This window comes from Equus asinus, chromosome 4, assembly GCF_041296235.1.
Source record: "Equus asinus isolate D_3611 breed Donkey chromosome 4, EquAss-T2T_v2, whole genome shotgun sequence".
NCBI lineage: Eukaryota > Metazoa > Chordata > Mammalia > Perissodactyla > Equidae > Equus > Equus asinus.
In genome coordinates, this window is record NC_091793.1 from 1,558,955 (window position 1) to 1,576,194 (window position 17,240).

Here is a 17,240-nt window from a genome sequence, read left to right on the forward strand (position 1 = left end):
TCTCAGTGTTGCCTTTTCCCCAGCTCCCCACGCCCTTGTGTGTTTCTTTTGCTTAAAGATTGCCACCTGAAGCCAGCCTCTCTTGCCCATCTTCCTCAGTTTCAGAGGGTAGATATTTCAGGGTTGCTTTTTCCCCAGGTCTCCACGCCTTTGGGTTTTGTTTTTGCTTAACGATTGCCACCTGAGCTAGCCTCTCTTGCCCATCTTCCTGAGTTTCAGAGGGTCGATATCTCCGTGTTGCTGTTTCCCCAGGTCTCCACGCCCTTGTGTGTTTCTTTTGCTTAACGTTTGCCACCTGAAGCCAGCCTCTCTTGCCCATCTTCCTCAGTTTCAGAGGGTAGATATTTCAGGGTTGCTTTTTCCCCAGGTCTCCACGCCTTTGTGTTTTGTTTTTGCTTAACGATTGCCACCTGAGCTAGCCTCTCTTGCCCATGTTCCTCAGTTTCAGAGGGTAGATATTTCAGGGTTGCTTTGTCCCCAGGGCTCCACGCCTTTGTGCTTTGTTTTTGCTTAAGGATTGCCACCTGAGGTAGCCTCTCTTGCCCATCTTCCTCAGTTTCAGAGGGTGGATTTCTCCGTGTTGCTTTTTCCCAGGTCTCCACGCCCTTGTGTGTTTCTTTTGCTTAAAGATTGCCACCTGAGCTAGCCTCTGTTGCCCATCTTCGTCCGTTTCAGAGGGTGGATTTCTCAGTGTTGCCTTTTCGCCAGCTCCCCACGCCCTTGTGTGTTTCTTTTGCTTAAAGATTGTCACCTGAGCTAGGCACTGTTGCCCTGCTTCCTCAGTTTCAGAGGGTACCTTTTTCAGGGTTGCTTTTTGACCGGGTCTCCTCGCCATTGTATTTTTTTATCTTATTTTTTTTGCTTAAAGATTGCCACCTGAGCTAGCCTCTGTTGCCCATCTTCGTCCGTTTCAGAGGGTGGATTTCTCAGTGTTGCCTTTTCGCCAGCTCCCCACGCCCTTGTGTGTTTCTTTTGCTTAAAGATTGTCACCTGAGCTAGGCACTGTTGCCCTGCTTCCTCAGTTTCAGAGGGTACCTTTTTCAGGGTTGCTTTTTGACCGGGTCTCCTCGCCATTGTATTTTTTTATTTTATTTTTTTTGCTTAAAGATTGCCACCTGAGCTAGCCTCTGTTGCGCTTCTTTCTCAGTTCTAGAGGATAGATTTCTCCGTGTTGCTTTTTCCCCAGGTCTCCACGCACTTCCTTTTATTTTTCCTTAAAAATTGCCACCTGAGCTAGCCTCTGTTGTCCATCTTCGTCGGTTTCAGAGGGTAGATTTCTCACTGTTGCTTTTTTGCCAGGTCTGCACGCCCTTGTGTTTTTTTTCTGCTTAAAGGTTGCAACCTGAGCTAGCTTCTTTTGCCCATGTTCCTCAGTTTCAGAGGGTAGATATTTCAGGGTTGCTTTGTCCCCAGGGCTCCACGCCTTTGTGCTTTGTTTTTGCTTAAGGATTGCCACCTGAGGTAGCCTCTCTTGCCCATCTTCCTCAGTTTCAGAGGGAGGATTTCTCCGTGTTGCTTTTTCCCCAGGCCTCCACGCCCTTGTGTGTTTCTTTTGCTTAAAGATTGCCACCTGAGCTAGCCTCTGTTGCCCATCTTCGTCCGTTTCAGAGGGTGGATTTCTCAGTGTTGCCTTTTCGCCAGCTCCCCACGCCCTTGTGTGTTTCTTTTGCTTAAAGATTGCCACCTGAAGCCAGCCTCTCTTGCCCATCTTCCTCAGTTTCAGAGGGTAGATATTTCAGGGTTGCTTTTTCCCCAGGTCTCCACGCCTTTGGGTTTTGTTTTTGCTTAACGATTGCCACCTGAGCTAGCCTCTCTTGCCCATCTTCCTGAGTTTCAGAGGGTCGATATCTCCGTGTTGCTGTTTCCCCAGGTCTCCACGCCCTTGTGTGTTTCTTTTGCTTAACGTTTGCCACCTGAAGCCAGCCTCTCTTGCCCATCTTCCTCAGTTTCAGAGGGTAGATATTTCAGGGTTGCTTTTTCCCCAGGTCTCCACGCCTTTGTGTTTTGTTTTTGCTTAACGATTGCCACCTGAGCTAGCCTCTCTTGCCCATGTTCCTCAGTTTCAGAGGGTAGATATATCAGGGTTGCTTTGTCCCCAGGGCTCCACGCCTTTGTGCTTTGTTTTTGCTTAAGGATTGCCACCTGAGGTAGCCTCTCTTGCCCATCTTCCTCAGTTTCAGAGGGTGGATTTCTCCGTGTTGCTTTTTCCCAGATCTCCACGCCCTTGTGTGTTTCTTTTGCTTAAAGATTGCCACCTGAGCTAGCCTCTGTTGCCCATCTTCGTCCGTTTCAGAGGGTGGATTTCTCAGTGTTGCCTTTTCGCCAGCTCCCCACGCCCTTGTTTGTTTCTTTTGCTTAAAGATTGTCACCTGAGATAGGCACTGTTGCCCTGCTTCCTCAGTTTCAGAGGGTACCTTTTTCAGGGTTGCTTTTTGACCGGGTCTCCTCGCCATTGTATTTTTTTATCTTATTTTTTTTGCTTAAATATTGCCACCTGAGCTAGCCTCTGTTGCCCATCTTCGTCCGTTTCAGAGGGTGGATTTCTCAGTGTTGCCTTTTCCCCAGCTCCCCACGCCCTTGTGTGTTTCTTTTGCTTAAAGATTGCCACCTGAAGCCAGCCTCTCTTGCCCATCTTCCTCAGTTTCACAGGGTAGATATTTCAGGGTTGCTTTTCCCCAGGTCTCCACGCCTTTGGGTTTTGTTTTTGCTTAACGATTGCCACCTGAGCTAGCCTCTCTTGCCCATCTTCCTGAGTTTCAGAGGGTCGATATCTCCGTGTTGCTGTTTCCCCAGGTCTCCACGCCCTTGTGTGTTTCTTTTGCTTAACGTTTGCCACCTGAAGCCAGCCTCTCTTGCCCATCTTCCTCAGTTTCAGAGGGTAGATATTTCAGGGTTGCTTTTTCCCCAGGTCTCCACGCCTTTGTGTTTTGTTTTTGCTTAACGATTGCCACCTGAGCTAGCCTCTCTTGCCCATGTTCCTCAGTTTCAGAGGGTAGATATTTCAGGGTTGCTTTGTCCCCAGGGCTCCACGCCTTTGTGCTTTGTTTTTGCTTAAGGATTGCCACCTGAGGTAGCCTCTCTTGCCCATCTTCATCCGTTTCAGAGGGTGGATTTCTCCGTGTTGCTTTTTCCCCAGGCCTCCACGCCCTTGTGTGTTTCTTTTGCTTAAAGATTGCCACCTGAGCTAGCCTCTGTTGCCCATCTTCGTCCGTTTCAGAGGGTGGATTTCTCAGTGTTGCCTTTTCGCCAGCTCCCCACGCCCTTGTGTGTTTCTTTTGCTTAAAGATTGCCACCTGAAGCCAGCCTCTCTTGCCCATCTTCCTCAGTTTCAGAGGGTAGATATTTCAGGGTTGCTTTTTCCCCAGGTCTCCACGCCTTTGGGTTTTGTTTTTGCTTAACGATTGCCACCTGAGCTAGCCTCTCTTGCCCATCTTCCTGAGTTTCAGAGGGTCGATATCTCCGTGTTGCTGTTTCCCCAGGTCTCCACGCCCTTGTGTGTTTCTTTTGCTTAACGATTGCCACCTGAGCTAGCCTCTCTTGCCCATCTTCCTGAGTTTCAGAGGGTCGATATCTCCGTGTTGCTGTTTCCCCAGGTCTCCACGCCCTTGTGTGTTTCTTTTGCTTAACGTTTGCCACCTGAAGCCAGCCTCTCTTGCCCATCTTCCTCAGTTTCAGAGGGTAGATATTTCAGGGTTGCTTTTTCCCCAGGTCTCCACGCCTTTGTGTTTTGTTTTTGCTTAACGATTGCCACCTGAGCTAGCCTCTCTTGCCCATGTTCCTCAGTTTCAGAGGGTAGATATTTCAGGGTTGCTTTGTCCCCAGGGCTCCACGCCTTTGTGCTTTGTTTTTGCTTAAGGATTGCCACCTGAGGTAGCCTCTCTTGCCCATCTTCCTCAGTTTCAGAGGGTGGATTTCTCCGTGTTGCTTTTTCCCCAGGTCTCCACGCCCTTGTGTGTTTCTTTTGCTTAAAGATTGCCACCTGAGCTAGCCTCTGTTGCCCATCTTCGTCCGTTTCAGAGGGTGGATTTCTCAGTGTTGCCTTTTCCCCAGCTCCCCACGCCCTTGTGTGTTTCTTTTGCTTAAAGATTGTCACCTGAGCTAGGCACTGTTGCCCTGCTTCCTCAGTTTCAGAGGGTACCTTTTTCAGGGTTGCTTTTTGACCGGGTCTCCTCGCCATTGTATTTTTTTATCTTATTTTTTTTGCTTAAATATTGCCACCTGAGCTAGCCTCTGTTGCCCATCTTCGTCCGTTTCAGAGGGTGGATTTCTCAGTGTTGCCTTTTCGCCAGCTCCCCACGCCCTTGTGTGTTTCTTTTGCTTAAAGATTGTCACCTGAGCTAGGCACTGTTGCCCTGCTTCCTCAGTTTCAGAGGGTACCTTTTTCAGGGTTGCTTTTTGACCGGGTCTCCTCGCCATTGTATTTTTTTATCTTATTTTTTTTGCTTAAAGATTGCCACCTGAGCTAGCCTCTGTTGCCCATCTTCGTCCGTTTCAGAGGGTGGATTTCTCAGTGTTGCCTTTTCGCCAGCTCCCCACGCCCTTGTGTGTTTCTTTTGCTTAAAGATTGTCACCTGAGCTAGGCACTGTTGCCCTGCTTCCTCAGTTTCAGAGGGTACCTTTTTCAGGGTTGCTTTTTGACCGGGTCTCCTCGCCATTGTATTTTTTTATTTTATTTTTTTTGCTTAAAGATTGCCACCTGAGCTAGCCTCTGTTGCGCTTCTTTCTCAGTTCTAGAGGGTAGATTTCTCCGTGTTGCTTTTTCCCCAGGTCTCCACGCACTTCCTTTTATTTTTCCTTAAAAATTGCCACCTGAGCTAGCCTCTGTTGTCCATCTTCGTCGGTTTCAGAGGGTAGATTTCTCACTGTTGCTTTTTTGCCAGGTCTGCACGCCCTTGTGTTTTTTTTCTGCTTAAAGGTTGCAACCTGAGCTAGCTTCTTTTGCCCATGTTCCTCAGTTTCAGAGGGTGGATTTCTCCGTGTTGCTTTTTCCCCAGGCCTCCACGCCCTTGTGTGTTTCTTTTGCTTAACGATTGCCACCTGAGCTAGCCTCTGTTGCCCATCTCTGTCCGTTTCAGAGGGTGGATTTCTCAGTGTTGCCTTTTCCCCAGCTCCCCACGCCCTTGTGTGTTTCTTTTGCTTAAAGATTGCCACCTGAAGCCAGCCTCTCTTGCCCATCTTCCTCAGTTTCAGAGGGTAGATATTTCAGGGTTGCTTTTTCCCCAGGTCTCCACGCCTTTGGGTTTTGTTTTTGCTTAACGATTGCCACCTGAGCTAGCCTCTCTTGCCCATCTTCCTGAGTTTCAGAGGGTCGATATCTCCGTGTTGCTGTTTCCCCAGGTCTCCACGCCCTTGTGTGTTTCTTTTGCTTAACGTTTGCCACCTGAAGCCAGCCTCTCTTGCCCATCTTCCTCAGTTTCAGAGGGTAGATATTTCAGGGTTGCTTTTTCCCCAGGTCTCCACGCCTTTGGGTTTTGTTTTTGCTTAACGATTGCCACCTGAGCTAGCCTCTCTTGCCCATGTTCCTCAGTTTCAGAGGGTAGATATATCAGGGTTGCTTTGTCCCCAGGGCTCCACGCCTTTGTGCTTTGTTTTTGCTTAAGGATTGCCACCTGAGGTAGCCTCTCTTGCCCATCTTCCTCAGTTTCAGAGGGTGGATTTCTCCGTGTTGCTTTTTCCCAGATCTCCACGCCCTTGTGTGTTTCTTTTGCTTAAAGATTGCCACCTGAGCTAGCCTCTGTTGCCCATCTTCGTCCGTTTCAGAGGGTGGATTTCTCAGTGTTGCCTTTTCGCCAGCTCCCCACGCCCTTGTGTGTTTCTTTTGCTTAAAGATTGTCACCTGAGCTAGGCACTGTTGCCCTGCTTCCTCAGTTTCAGAGGGTACCTTTTTCAGGGTTGCTTTTTGACCGGGTCTCCTCGCCATTGTATTTTTTTATCTTATTTTTTTTGCTTAAATATTGCCACCTGAGCTAGCCTCTGTTGCCCATCTTCGTCCGTTTCAGAGGGTGGATTTCTCAGTGTTGCCTTTTCCCCAGCTCCCCACGCCCTTGTGTGTTTCTTTTGCTTAAAGATTGCCACCTGAAGCCAGCCTCTCTTGCCCATCTTCCTCAGTTTCAGAGGGTAGATATTTCAGGGTTGCTTTTTCCCCAGGTCTCCACGCCTTTGGGTTTTGTTTTTGCTTAACGATTGCCATCTGAGCTAGCCTCTCTTGCCCATCTTCCTGAGTTTCAGAGGGTCGATATCTCCGTGTTGCTGTTTCCCCAGGTCTCCACGCCCTTGTGTGTTTCTTTTGCTTAACGTTTGCCACCTGAAGCCAGCCTCTCTTGCCCATCTTCCTCAGTTTCAGAGGGTAGATATTTCAGGGTTGCTTTTTCCCCAGGTCTCCACGCCTTTGTGTTTTGTTTTTGCTTAACGATTGCCACCTGAGCTAGCCTTTCTTGCCCATGTTCCTCAGTTTCAGAGGGTAGATATTTCAGGGTTGCTTTGTCCCCAGGGCTCCACGCCTTTGTGCTTTGTTTTTGCTTAAGCATTGCCACCTGAGGTAGCCTCTCTTGCCCATCTTCCTCAGTTTCAGAGGGTGGATTTCTCCGTGTTGCTTTTTCCCCAGGCCTCCACGCCCTTGTGTGTTTCTTTTGCTTAAAGATTGCCACCTGAGCTAGCCTCTGTTGCCCATCTTCGTCCGTTTCAGAGGGTGGATTTCTCAGTGTTGCCTTTTCGCCAGCTCCCCACGCCCTTGTGTGTTTCTTTTGCTTAAAGATTGCCACCTGAAGCCAGCCTCTCTTGCCCATCTTCCTCAGTTTCAGAGGGTAGATATTTCAGGGTTGCTTTTTCCCCAGGTCTCCACGCCTTTGGGTTTTGTTTTTGCTTAACGATTGCCACCTGAGCTAGCCTCTCTTGCCCATCTTCCTGAGTTTCAGAGGGTCGATATCTCCGTGTTGCTGTTTCCCCAGGTCTCCACGCCCTTGTGTGTTTCTTTTGCTTAACGATTGCCACCTGAGCTAGCCTCTCTTGCCCATCTTCCTGAGTTTCAGAGGGTCGATATCTCCGTGTTGCTGTTTCCCCAGGTCTCCACGCCCTTGTGTGTTTCTTTTGCTTAACGTTTGCCACCTGAAGCCAGCCTCTCTTGCCCATCTTCCTCAGTTTCAGAGGGTAGATATTTCAGGGTTGCTTTTTCCCCAGGTCTCCACGCCTTTGTGTTTTGTTTTTGCTTAACGATTGCCACCTGAGCTAGCCTCTCTTGCCCATGTTCCTCAGTTTCAGAGGGTAGATATTTCAGGGTTGCTTTGTCCCCAGGGCTCCACGCCTTTGTGCTTTGTTTTTGCTTAAGGATTGCCACCTGAGGTAGCCTCTCTTGCCCATCTTCCTCAGTTTCAGAGGGTGGATTTCTCCGTGTTGCTTTTTCCCCAGGTCTCCACGCCCTTGTGTGTTTCTTTTGCTTAAAGATTGCCACCTGAGCTAGCCTCTGTTGCCCATCTTCGTCCGTTTCAGAGGGTGGATTTCTCAGTGTTGCCTTTTCCCCAGCTCCCCACGCCCTTGTGTGTTTCTTTTGCTTAAAGATTGTCACCTGAGCTAGGCACTGTTGCCCTGCTTCCTCAGTTTCAGAGGGTACCTTTTTCAGGGTTGCTTTTTGACCGGGTCTCCTCGCCATTGTATTTTTTTATCTTATTTTTTTTGCTTAAAGATTGCCACCTGAGCTAGCCTCTGTTGTCCATCTTCGTCGGTTTCAGAGGGTAGATTTCTCACTGTTGCTTTTTTGCCAGGTCTGCACGCCCTTGTGTTTTTTTTCTGCTTAAAGGTTGCAACCTGAGCTAGCTTCTTTTGCCCATGTTCCTCAGTTTCAGAGGGTGGATTTCTCCGTGTTGCTTTTTCCCCAGGCCTCCACGCCCTTGTGTGTTTCTTTTGCTTAAAGATTGCCACCTGAGCTAGCCTCTGTTGCCCATCTTCGTCCGTTTCAGAGGGTGGATTTCTCAGTGTTGCCTTTTCCCCAGCTCCCCACGCCCTTGTGTGTTTCTTTTGCTTAAAGATTGCCACCTGAAGCCAGCCTCTCTTGCCCATCTTCCTCAGTTTCAGAGGGTAGATATTTCAGGGTTGCTTTTTCCCCAGGTCTCCACGCCTTTGGGTTTTGTTTTTGCTTAACGATTGCCACCTGAGCTAGCCTCTCTTGCCCATCTTCCTGAGTTTCAGAGGGTCGATATCTCCGTGTTGCTGTTTCCCCAGGTCTCCACGCCCTTGTGTGTTTCTTTTGCTTAACGTTTGCCACCTGAAGCCAGCCTCTCTTGCCCATCTTCCTCAGTTTCAGAGGGTAGATATTTCAGGGTTGCTTTTTCCCCAGGTCTCCACGCCTTTGTGTTTTGTTTTTGCTTAACGATTGCCACCTGAGCTAGCCTCTCTTGCCCATGTTCCTCAGTTTCAGAGGGTAGATATTTCAGGGTTGCTTTGTCCCCAGGGCTCCACGCCTTTGTGCTTTGTTTTTGCTTAAGGATTGCCACCTGAGGTAGCCTCTCTTGCCCATCTTCCTCAGTTTCAGAGGGTGGATTTCTCCGTGTTGCTTTTTCCCCAGGCCTCCACGCCCTTGTGTGTTTCTTTTGCTTAAAGATTGCCACCTGAGCTAGCCTCTGTTGCCCATCTTTGTCCGTTTCAGAGGGTGGATTTCTCAGTGTTGCCTTTTCGCCAGCTCCCCACGCCCTTGTGTGTTTCTTTTGCTTAAAGATTGCCACCTGAAGCCAGCCTCTCTTGCCCATCTTCCTCAGTTTCAGAGGGTAGATATTTCAGGGTTGCTTTTTCCCCAGGTCTCCACGCCTTTGGGTTTTGTTTTTGCTTAACGATTGCCACCTGAGCTAGCCTCTCTTGCCCATCTTCCTGAGTTTCAGAGGGTCGATATCTCCGTGTTGCTGTTTCCCCAGGTCTCCACGCCCTTGTGTGTTTCTTTTGCTTAACGTTTGCCACCTGAAGCCAGCCTCTCTTGCCCATCTTCCTCAGTTTCAGAGGGTAGATATTTCAGGGTTGCTTTTTCCCCAGGTCTCCACGCCTTTGTGTTTTGTTTTTGCTTAACGATTGCCACCTGAGCTAGCCTCTCTTGCCCATGTTCCTCAGTTTCAGAGGGTAGATATTTCAGGGTTGCTTTGTCCCCAGGGCTCCACGCCTTTGTGCTTTGTTTTTGCTTAAGGATTGCCACCTGAGGTAGCCTCTCTTGCCCATCTTCCTCAGTTTCAGAGGGTGGATTTCTCCGTGTTGCTTTTTCCCCAGGCCTCCACGCCCTTGTGTGTTTCTTTTGCTTAAAGATTGCCACCTGAGCTAGCCTCTGTTGCCCATCTTTGTCCGTTTCAGAGGGTGGATTTCTCAGTGTTGCCTTTTCGCCAGCTCCCCACGCCCTTGTGTGTTTCTTTTGCTTAAAGATTGCCACCTGAAGCCAGCCTCTCTTGCCCATCTTCCTCAGTTTCAGAGGGTAGATATTTCAGGGTTGCTTTTTCCCCAGGTCTCCACGCCTTTGGGTTTTGTTTTTGCTTAACGATTGCCACCTGAGCTAGCCTCTCTTGCCCATCTTCCTGAGTTTCAGAGGGTCGATATCTCCGTGTTGCTGTTTCCCCAGGTCTCCACGCCCTTGTGTGTTTCTTTTGCTTAACGTTTGCCACCTGAAGCCAGCCTCTCTTGCCCATCTTCCTCAGTTTCAGAGGGTAGATATTTCAGGGTTGCTTTTTCCCCAGGTCTCCACGCCTTTGTGCTTTGTTTTTGCTTAAGGATTGCCACCTGAGGTAGCCTCTCTTGCCCATCTTCCTCAGTTTCAGAGGGTGGATTTCTCCGTGTTGCTTTTTCCCCAGGCCTCCACGCCCTTGTGTGTTTCTTTTGCTTAAAGATTGCCACCTGAGCTAGCCTCTGTTGCCCATCTTCGTCCGTTTCAGAGGGTGGATTTCTCAGTGTTGCCTTTTCGCCAGCTCCCCACGCCCTTGTGTGTTTCTTTTGCTTAAAGATTGCCACCTGAAGCCAGCCTCTCTTGCCCATCTTCCTCAGTTTCAGAGGGTAGATATTTCAGGGTTGCTTTTTCCCCAGGTCTCCACGCCTTTGGGTTTTGTTTTTGCTTAACGATTGCCACCTGAGCTAGCCTCTCTTGCCCATCTTCCTGAGTTTCAGAGGGTCGATATCTCCGTGTTGCTGTTTCCCCAGGTCTCCACGCCCTTGTGTGTTTCTTTTGCTTAACGATTGCCACCTGAGCTAGCCTCTCTTGCCCATCTTCCTGAGTTTCAGAGGGTCGATATCTCCGTGTTGCTGTTTCCCCAGGTCTCCACGCCCTTGTGTGTTTCTTTTGCTTAACGTTTGCCACCTGAAGCCAGCCTCTCTTGCCCATCTTCCTCAGTTTCAGAGGGTAGATATTTCAGGGTTGCTTTTTCCCCAGGTCTCCACGCCTTTGTGTTTTGTTTTTGCTTAACGATTGCCACCTGAGCTAGCCTCTCTTGCCCATGTTCCTCAGTTTCAGAGGGTAGATATTTCAGGGTTGCTTTGTCCCCAGGGCTCCACGCCTTTGTGCTTTGTTTTTGCTTAAGGATTGCCACCTGAGGTAGCCTCTCTTGCCCATCTTCCTCAGTTTCAGAGGGTGGATTTCTCCGTGTTGCTTTTTCCCCAGGTCTCCACGCCCTTGTGTGTTTCTTTTGCTTAAAGATTGCCACCTGAGCTAGCCTCTGTTGCCCATCTTCGTCCGTTTCAGAGGGTGGATTTCTCAGTGTTGCCTTTTCCCCAGCTCCCCACGCCCTTGTGTGTTTCTTTTGCTTAAAGATTGTCACCTGAGCTAGGCACTGTTGCCCTGCTTCCTCAGTTTCAGAGGGTACCTTTTTCAGGGTTGCTTTTTGACCGGGTCTCCTCGCCATTGTATTTTTTTATCTTATTTTTTTTGCTTAAAGATTGCCACCTGAGCTAACCTCTGTTGCCCATCTTCGTCCGTTTCAGAGGGTGGATTTCTCAGTGTTGCCTTTTCGCCAGCTCCCCACGCCCTTGTGTGTTTCTTTTGCTTAAAGATTGTCACCTGAGCTAGGCACTGTTGCCCTGCTTCCTCAGTTTCAGAGGGTACCTTTTTCAGGGTTGCTTTTTGACCGGGTCTCCTCGCCATTGTATTTTTTTATCTTATTTTTTTTGCTTAAAGATTGCCACCTGAGCTAGCCTCTGTTGCCCATCTTCGTCCGTTTCAGAGGGTGGATTTCTCAGTGTTGCCTTTTCGCCAGCTCCCCACGCCCTTGTGTGTTTCTTTTGCTTAAAGATTGTCACCTGAGCTAGGCACTGTTGCCCTGCTTCCTCAGTTTCAGAGGGTACCTTTTTCAGGGTTGCTTTTTGACCGGGTCTCCTCGCCATTGTATTTTTTTATTTTATTTTTTTTGCTTAAAGATTGCCACCTGAGCTAGCCTCTGTTGCGCTTCTTTCTCAGTTCTAGAGGGTAGATTTCTCCGTGTTGCTTTTTCCCCAGGTCTCCACGCACTTCCTTTTATTTTTCCTTAAAAATTGCCACCTGAGCTAGCCTCTGTTGTCCATCTTCGTCGGTTTCAGAGGGTAGATTTCTCACTGTTGCTTTTTTGCCAGGTCTGCACGCCCTTGTGTTTTTTTTCTGCTTAAAGGTTGCAACCTGAGCTAGCTTCTTTTGCCCATGTTCCTCAGTTTCAGAGGGTGGATTTCTCCGTGTTGCTTTTTCCCCAGGCCTCCACGCCCTTGTGTGTTTCTTTTGCTTAAAGATTGCCACCTGAGCTAGCCTCTGTTGCCCATCTTCGTCCGTTTCAGAGGGTGGATTTCTCAGTGTTGCCTTTTCCCCAGCTCCCCACGCCCTTGTGTGTTTCTTTTGCTTAAAGATTGCCACCTGAAGCCAGCCTCTCTTGCCCATCTTCCTCAGTTTCAGAGGGTAGATATTTCAGGGTTGCTTTTTCCCCAGGTCTCCACGCCTTTGGGTTTTGTTTTTGCTTAACGATTGCCACCTGAGCTAGCCTCTCTTGCCCATCTTCCTGAGTTTCAGAGGGTCGATATCTCCGTGTTGCTGTTTCCCCAGGTCTCCACGCCCTTGTGTGTTTCTTTTGCTTAACGTTTGCCACCTGAAGCCAGCCTCTCTTGCCCATCTTCCTCAGTTTCAGAGGGTAGATATTTCAGGGTTGCTTTTTCCCCAGGTCTCCACGCCTTTGTGTTTTGTTTTTGCTTAACGATTGCCACCTGAGCTAGCCTCTCTTGCCCATGTTCCTCAGTTTCAGAGGGTAGATATTTCAGGGTTGCTTTGTCCCCAGGGCTCCACGCCTTTGTGCTTTGTTTTTGCTTAAGGATTGCCACCTGAGGTAGCCTCTCTTGCCCATCTTCCTCAGTTTCAGAGGGTGGATTTCTCCGTGTTGCTTTTTCCCCAGGCCTCCACGCCCTTGTGTGTTTCTTTTGCTTAAAGATTGCCACCTGAGCTAGCCTCTGTTGCCCATCTTTGTCCGTTTCAGAGGGTGGATTTCTCAGTGTTGCCTTTTCCCCAGCTCCCCACGCCCTTGTGTGTTTCTTTTGCTTAAAGATTGCCACCTGAAGCCAGCCTCTCTTGCCCATCTTCCTCAGTTTCAGAGGGTAGATATTTCAGGGTTGCTTTTTCCCCAGGTCTCCACGCCTTTGGGTTTTGTTTTTGCTTAACGATTGCCACCTGAGCTAGCCTCTCTTGCCCATCTTCCTGAGTTTCAGAGGGTCGATATCTCCGTGTTGCTGTTTCCCCAGGTCTCCACGCCCTTGTGTGTTTCTTTTGCTTAACGTTTGCCACCTGAAGCCAGCCTCTCTTGCCCATCTTCCTCAGTTTCAGAGGGTAGATATTTCAGGGTTGCTTTTTCCCCAGGTCTCCACGCCTTTGTGTTTTGTTTTTGCTTAACGATTGCCACCTGAGCTAGCCTCTCTTGCCCATGTTCCTCAGTTTCAGAGGGTAGATATTTCAGGGTTGCTTTGTCCCCAGGGCTCCACGCCTTTGTGCTTTGTTTTTGCTTAAGGATTGCCACCTGAGGTAGCCTCTCTTGCCCATCTTCCTCAGTTTCAGAGGGTGGATTTCTCCGTGTTGCTTTTTCCCCAGGCCTCCACGCCCTTGTGTGTTTCTTTTGCTTAAAGATTGCCACCTGAGCTAGCCTCTGTTGCCCATCTTTGTCCGTTTCAGAGGGTGGATTTCTCAGTGTTGCCTTTTCGCCAGCTCCCCACGCCCTTGTGTGTTTCTTTTGCTTAAAGATTGCCACCTGAAGCCAGCCTCTCTTGCCCATCTTCCTCAGTTTCAGAGGGTAGATATTTCAGGGTTGCTTTTTCCCCAGGTCTCCACGCCTTTGGGTTTTGTTTTTGCTTAACGATTGCCACCTGAGCTAGCCTCTCTTGCCCATCTTCCTGAGTTTCAGAGGGTCGATATCTCCGTGTTGCTGTTTCCCCAGGTCTCCACGCCCTTGTGTGTTTCTTTTGCTTAACGTTTGCCACCTGAAGCCAGCCTCTCTTGCCCATCTTCCTCAGTTTCAGAGGGTAGATATTTCAGGGTTGCTTTTTCCCCAGGTCTCCACGCCTTTGTGCTTTGTTTTTGCTTAAGGATTGCCACCTGAGGTAGCCTCTCTTGCCCATCTTCCTCAGTTTCAGAGGGTGGATTTCTCCGTGTTGCTTTTTCCCCAGGCCTCCACGCCCTTGTGTGTTTGTTTTGCTTAAAGATTGCCACCTGAGCTAGCCTCTGTTGCCCATCTTCGTCCGTTTCAGAGGGTGGATTTCTCAGTGTTGCCTTTTCGCCAGCTCCCCACGCCCTTGTGTGTTTCTTTTGCTTAAAGATTGCCACCTGAAGCCAGCCTCTCTTGCCCATCTTCCTCAGTTTCAGAGGGTAGATATTTCAGGGTTGCTTTTTCCCCAGGTCTCCACGCCTTTGGGTTTTGTTTTTGCTTAACGATTGCCACCTGAGCTAGCCTCTCTTGCCCATCTTCCTGAGTTTCAGAGGGTCGATATCTCCGTGTTGCTGTTTCCCCAGGTCTCCACGCCCTTGTGTGTTTCTTTTGCTTAACGTTTGCCACCTGAAGCCAGCCTCTCTTGCCCATCTTCCTCAGTTTCAGAGGGTAGATATTTCAGGGTTGCTTTTTCCCCAGGTCTCCACGCCTTTGTGTTTTGTTTTTGCTTAACGATTGCCACCTGAGCTAGCCTCTCTTGCCCATGTTCCTCAGTTTCAGAGGGTAGATATTTCAGGGTTGCTTTGTCCCCAGGGCTCCACGCCTTTGTGCTTTGTTTTTGCTTAAGGATTGCCACCTGAGGTAGCCTCTCTTGCCCATCTTCCTCAGTTTCAGAGGGTGGATTTCTCCGTGTTGCTTTTTCCCCAGGCCTCCACGCCCTTGTGTGTTTCTTTTGCTTAAAGATTGCCACCTGAGCTAGCCTCTGTTGCCCATCTTCGTCCGTTTCAGAGGGTGGATTTCTCAGTGTTGCCTTTTCGCCAGCTCCCCATGCCCTTGTGTGTTTCTTTTGCTTAAAGATTGTCACCTGAGCTAGGCACTGTTGCCCTGCTTCCTCAGTTTCAGAGGGTACCTTTTTCAGGGTTGCTTTTTGACCGGGTCTCCTCGCCATTGTATTTTTTTATCTTATTTTTTTTGCTTAAAGATTGCCACCTGAGCTAGCCTCTGTTGCCCATCTTCGTCCGTTTCAGAGGGTGGATTTCTCAGTGTTGCCTTTTCCCCAGCTCCCCACGCCCTTGTGTGTTTCTTTTGCTTAAAGATTGCCACCTGAAGCCAGCCTCTCTTGCCCATCTTCCTCAGTTTCAGAGGGTAGATATTTCAGGGTTGCTTTTTCCCCAGGTCTCCACGCCTTTGGGTTTTGTTTTTGCTTAACGATTGCCATCTGAGCTAGCCTCTCTTGCCCATCTTCCTGAGTTTCAGAGGGTCGATATCTCCGTGTTGCTGTTTCCCCAGGTCTCCACGCCCTTGTGTGTTTCTTTTGCTTAACGTTTGCCACCTGAGCTAGCCTCTCTTGCCCATGTTCCTCAGTTTCAGAGGGTAGATATTTCAGGGTTGCTTTGTCCCCAGGGCTCCACGCCTTTGTGCTTTGTTTTTGCTTAAGCATTGCCACCTGAGGTAGCCTCTCTTGCCCATCTTCCTCAGTTTCAGAGGGTGGATTTCTCCGTGTTGCTTTTTCCCCAGGCCTCCACGCCCTTGTGTGTTTCTTTTGCTTAAAGATTGCCACCTGAGCTAGCCTCTGTTGCCCATCTTCGTCCGTTTCAGAGGGTGGATTTCTCAGTGTTGCCTTTTCGCCAGCTCCCCACGCCCTTGTGTGTTTCTTTTGCTTAAAGATTGCCACCTGAAGCCAGCCTCTCTTGCCCATCTTCCTCAGTTTCAGAGGGTAGATATTTCAGGGTTGCTTTTTCCCCAGGTCTCCACGCCTTTGGGTTTTGTTTTTGCTTAACGATTGCCACCTGAGCTAGCCTCTCTTGCCCATCTTCCTGAGTTTCAGAGGGTCGATATCTCCGTGTTGCTGTTTCCCCAGGTCTCCACGCCCTTGTGTGTTTCTTTTGCTTAACGATTGCCACCTGAGCTAGCCTCTCTTGCCCATCTTCCTGAGTTTCAGAGGGTCGATATCTCCGTGTTGCTGTTTCCCCAGGTCTCCACGCCCTTGTGTGTTTCTTTTGCTTAACGTTTGCCACCTGAAGCCAGCCTCTCTTGCCCATCTTCCTCAGTTTCAGAGGGTAGATATTTCAGGGTTGCTTTTTCCCCAGGTCTCCACGCCTTTGTGTTTTGTTTTTGCTTAACGATTGCCACCTGAGCTAGCCTCTCTTGCCCATGTTCCTCAGTTTCAGAGGGTAGATATTTCAGGGTTGCTTTGTCCCCAGGGCTCCACGCCTTTGTGCTTTGTTTTTGCTTAAGGATTGCCACCTGAGGTAGCCTCTCTTGCCCATCTTCCTCAGTTTCAGAGGGTGGATTTCTCCGTGTTGCTTTTTCCCCAGGTCTCCACGCCCTTGTGTGTTTCTTTTGCTTAAAGATTGCCACCTGAGCTAGCCTCTGTTGCCCATCTTCGTCCGTTTCAGAGGGTGGATTTCTCAGTGTTGCCTTTTCGCCAGCTCCCCACGCCCTTGTGTGTTTCTTTTGCTTAAAGATTGTCACCTGAGCTAGGCACTGTTGCCCTGCTTCCTCAGTTTCAGAGGGTACCTTTTTCAGGGTTGCTTTTTGACCGGGTCTCCTCGCCATTGTATTTTTTTATCTTATTTTTTTTGCTTAAATATTGCCACCTGAGCTAACCTCTGTTGCCCATCTTCGTCCGTTTCAGAGGGTGGATTTCTCAGTGTTGCCTTTTCGCCAGCTCCCCACGCCCTTGTGTGTTTCTTTTGCTTAAAGATTGTCACCTGAGCTAGGCACTGTTGCCCTGCTTCCTCAGTTTCAGAGGGTACCTTTTTCAGGGTTGCTTTTTGACCGGGTCTCCTCGAAATTGTATTTTTTTATCTTATTTTTTTTGCTTAAAGATTGCCACCTGAGCTAGCCTCTGTTGCCCATCTTCGTCCGTTTCAGAGGGTGGATTTCTCAGTGTTGCCTTTTCGCCAGCTCCCCACGCCCTTGTGTGTTTCTTTTGCTTAAAGATTGTCACCTGAGCTAGGCACTGTTGCCCTGCTTCCTCAGTTTCAGAGGGTACCTTTTTCAGGGTTGCTTTTTGACCGGGTCTCCTCGCCATTGTATTTTTTTATTTTATTTTTTTTGCTTAAAGATTGCCACCTGAGCTAGCCTCTGTTGCGCTTCTTTCTCAGTTCTAGAGGGTAGATTTCTCCGTGTTGCTTTTTCCCCAGGTCTCCACGCACTTCCTTTTATTTTTCCTTAAAAATTGCCACCTGAGCTAGCCTCTGTTGTCCATCTTCGTCGGTTTCAGAGGGTAGATTTCTCACTGTTGCTTTTTTGCCAGGTCTGCACGCCCTTGTGTTTTTTTTCTGCTTAAAGGTTGCAACCTGAGCTAGCTTCTTTTGCCCATGTTCCTCAGTTTCAGAGGGTGGATTTCTCCGTGTTGCTTTTTCCCCAGGCCTCCACGCCCTTGTGTGTTTCTTTTGCTTAACGATTGCCACCTGAGCTAGCCTCTGTTGCCCATCTCTGTCCGTTTCAGAGGGTGGATTTCTCAGTGTTGCCTTTTCCCCAGCTCCCCACGCCCTTGTGTGTTTCTTTTGCTTAAAGATTGCCACCTGAAGCCAGCCTCTCTTGCCCATCTTCCTCAGTTTCAGAGGGTAGATATTTCAGGGTTGCTTTTTCCCCAGGTCTCCACGCCTTTGGGTTTTGTTTTTGCTTAACGATTGC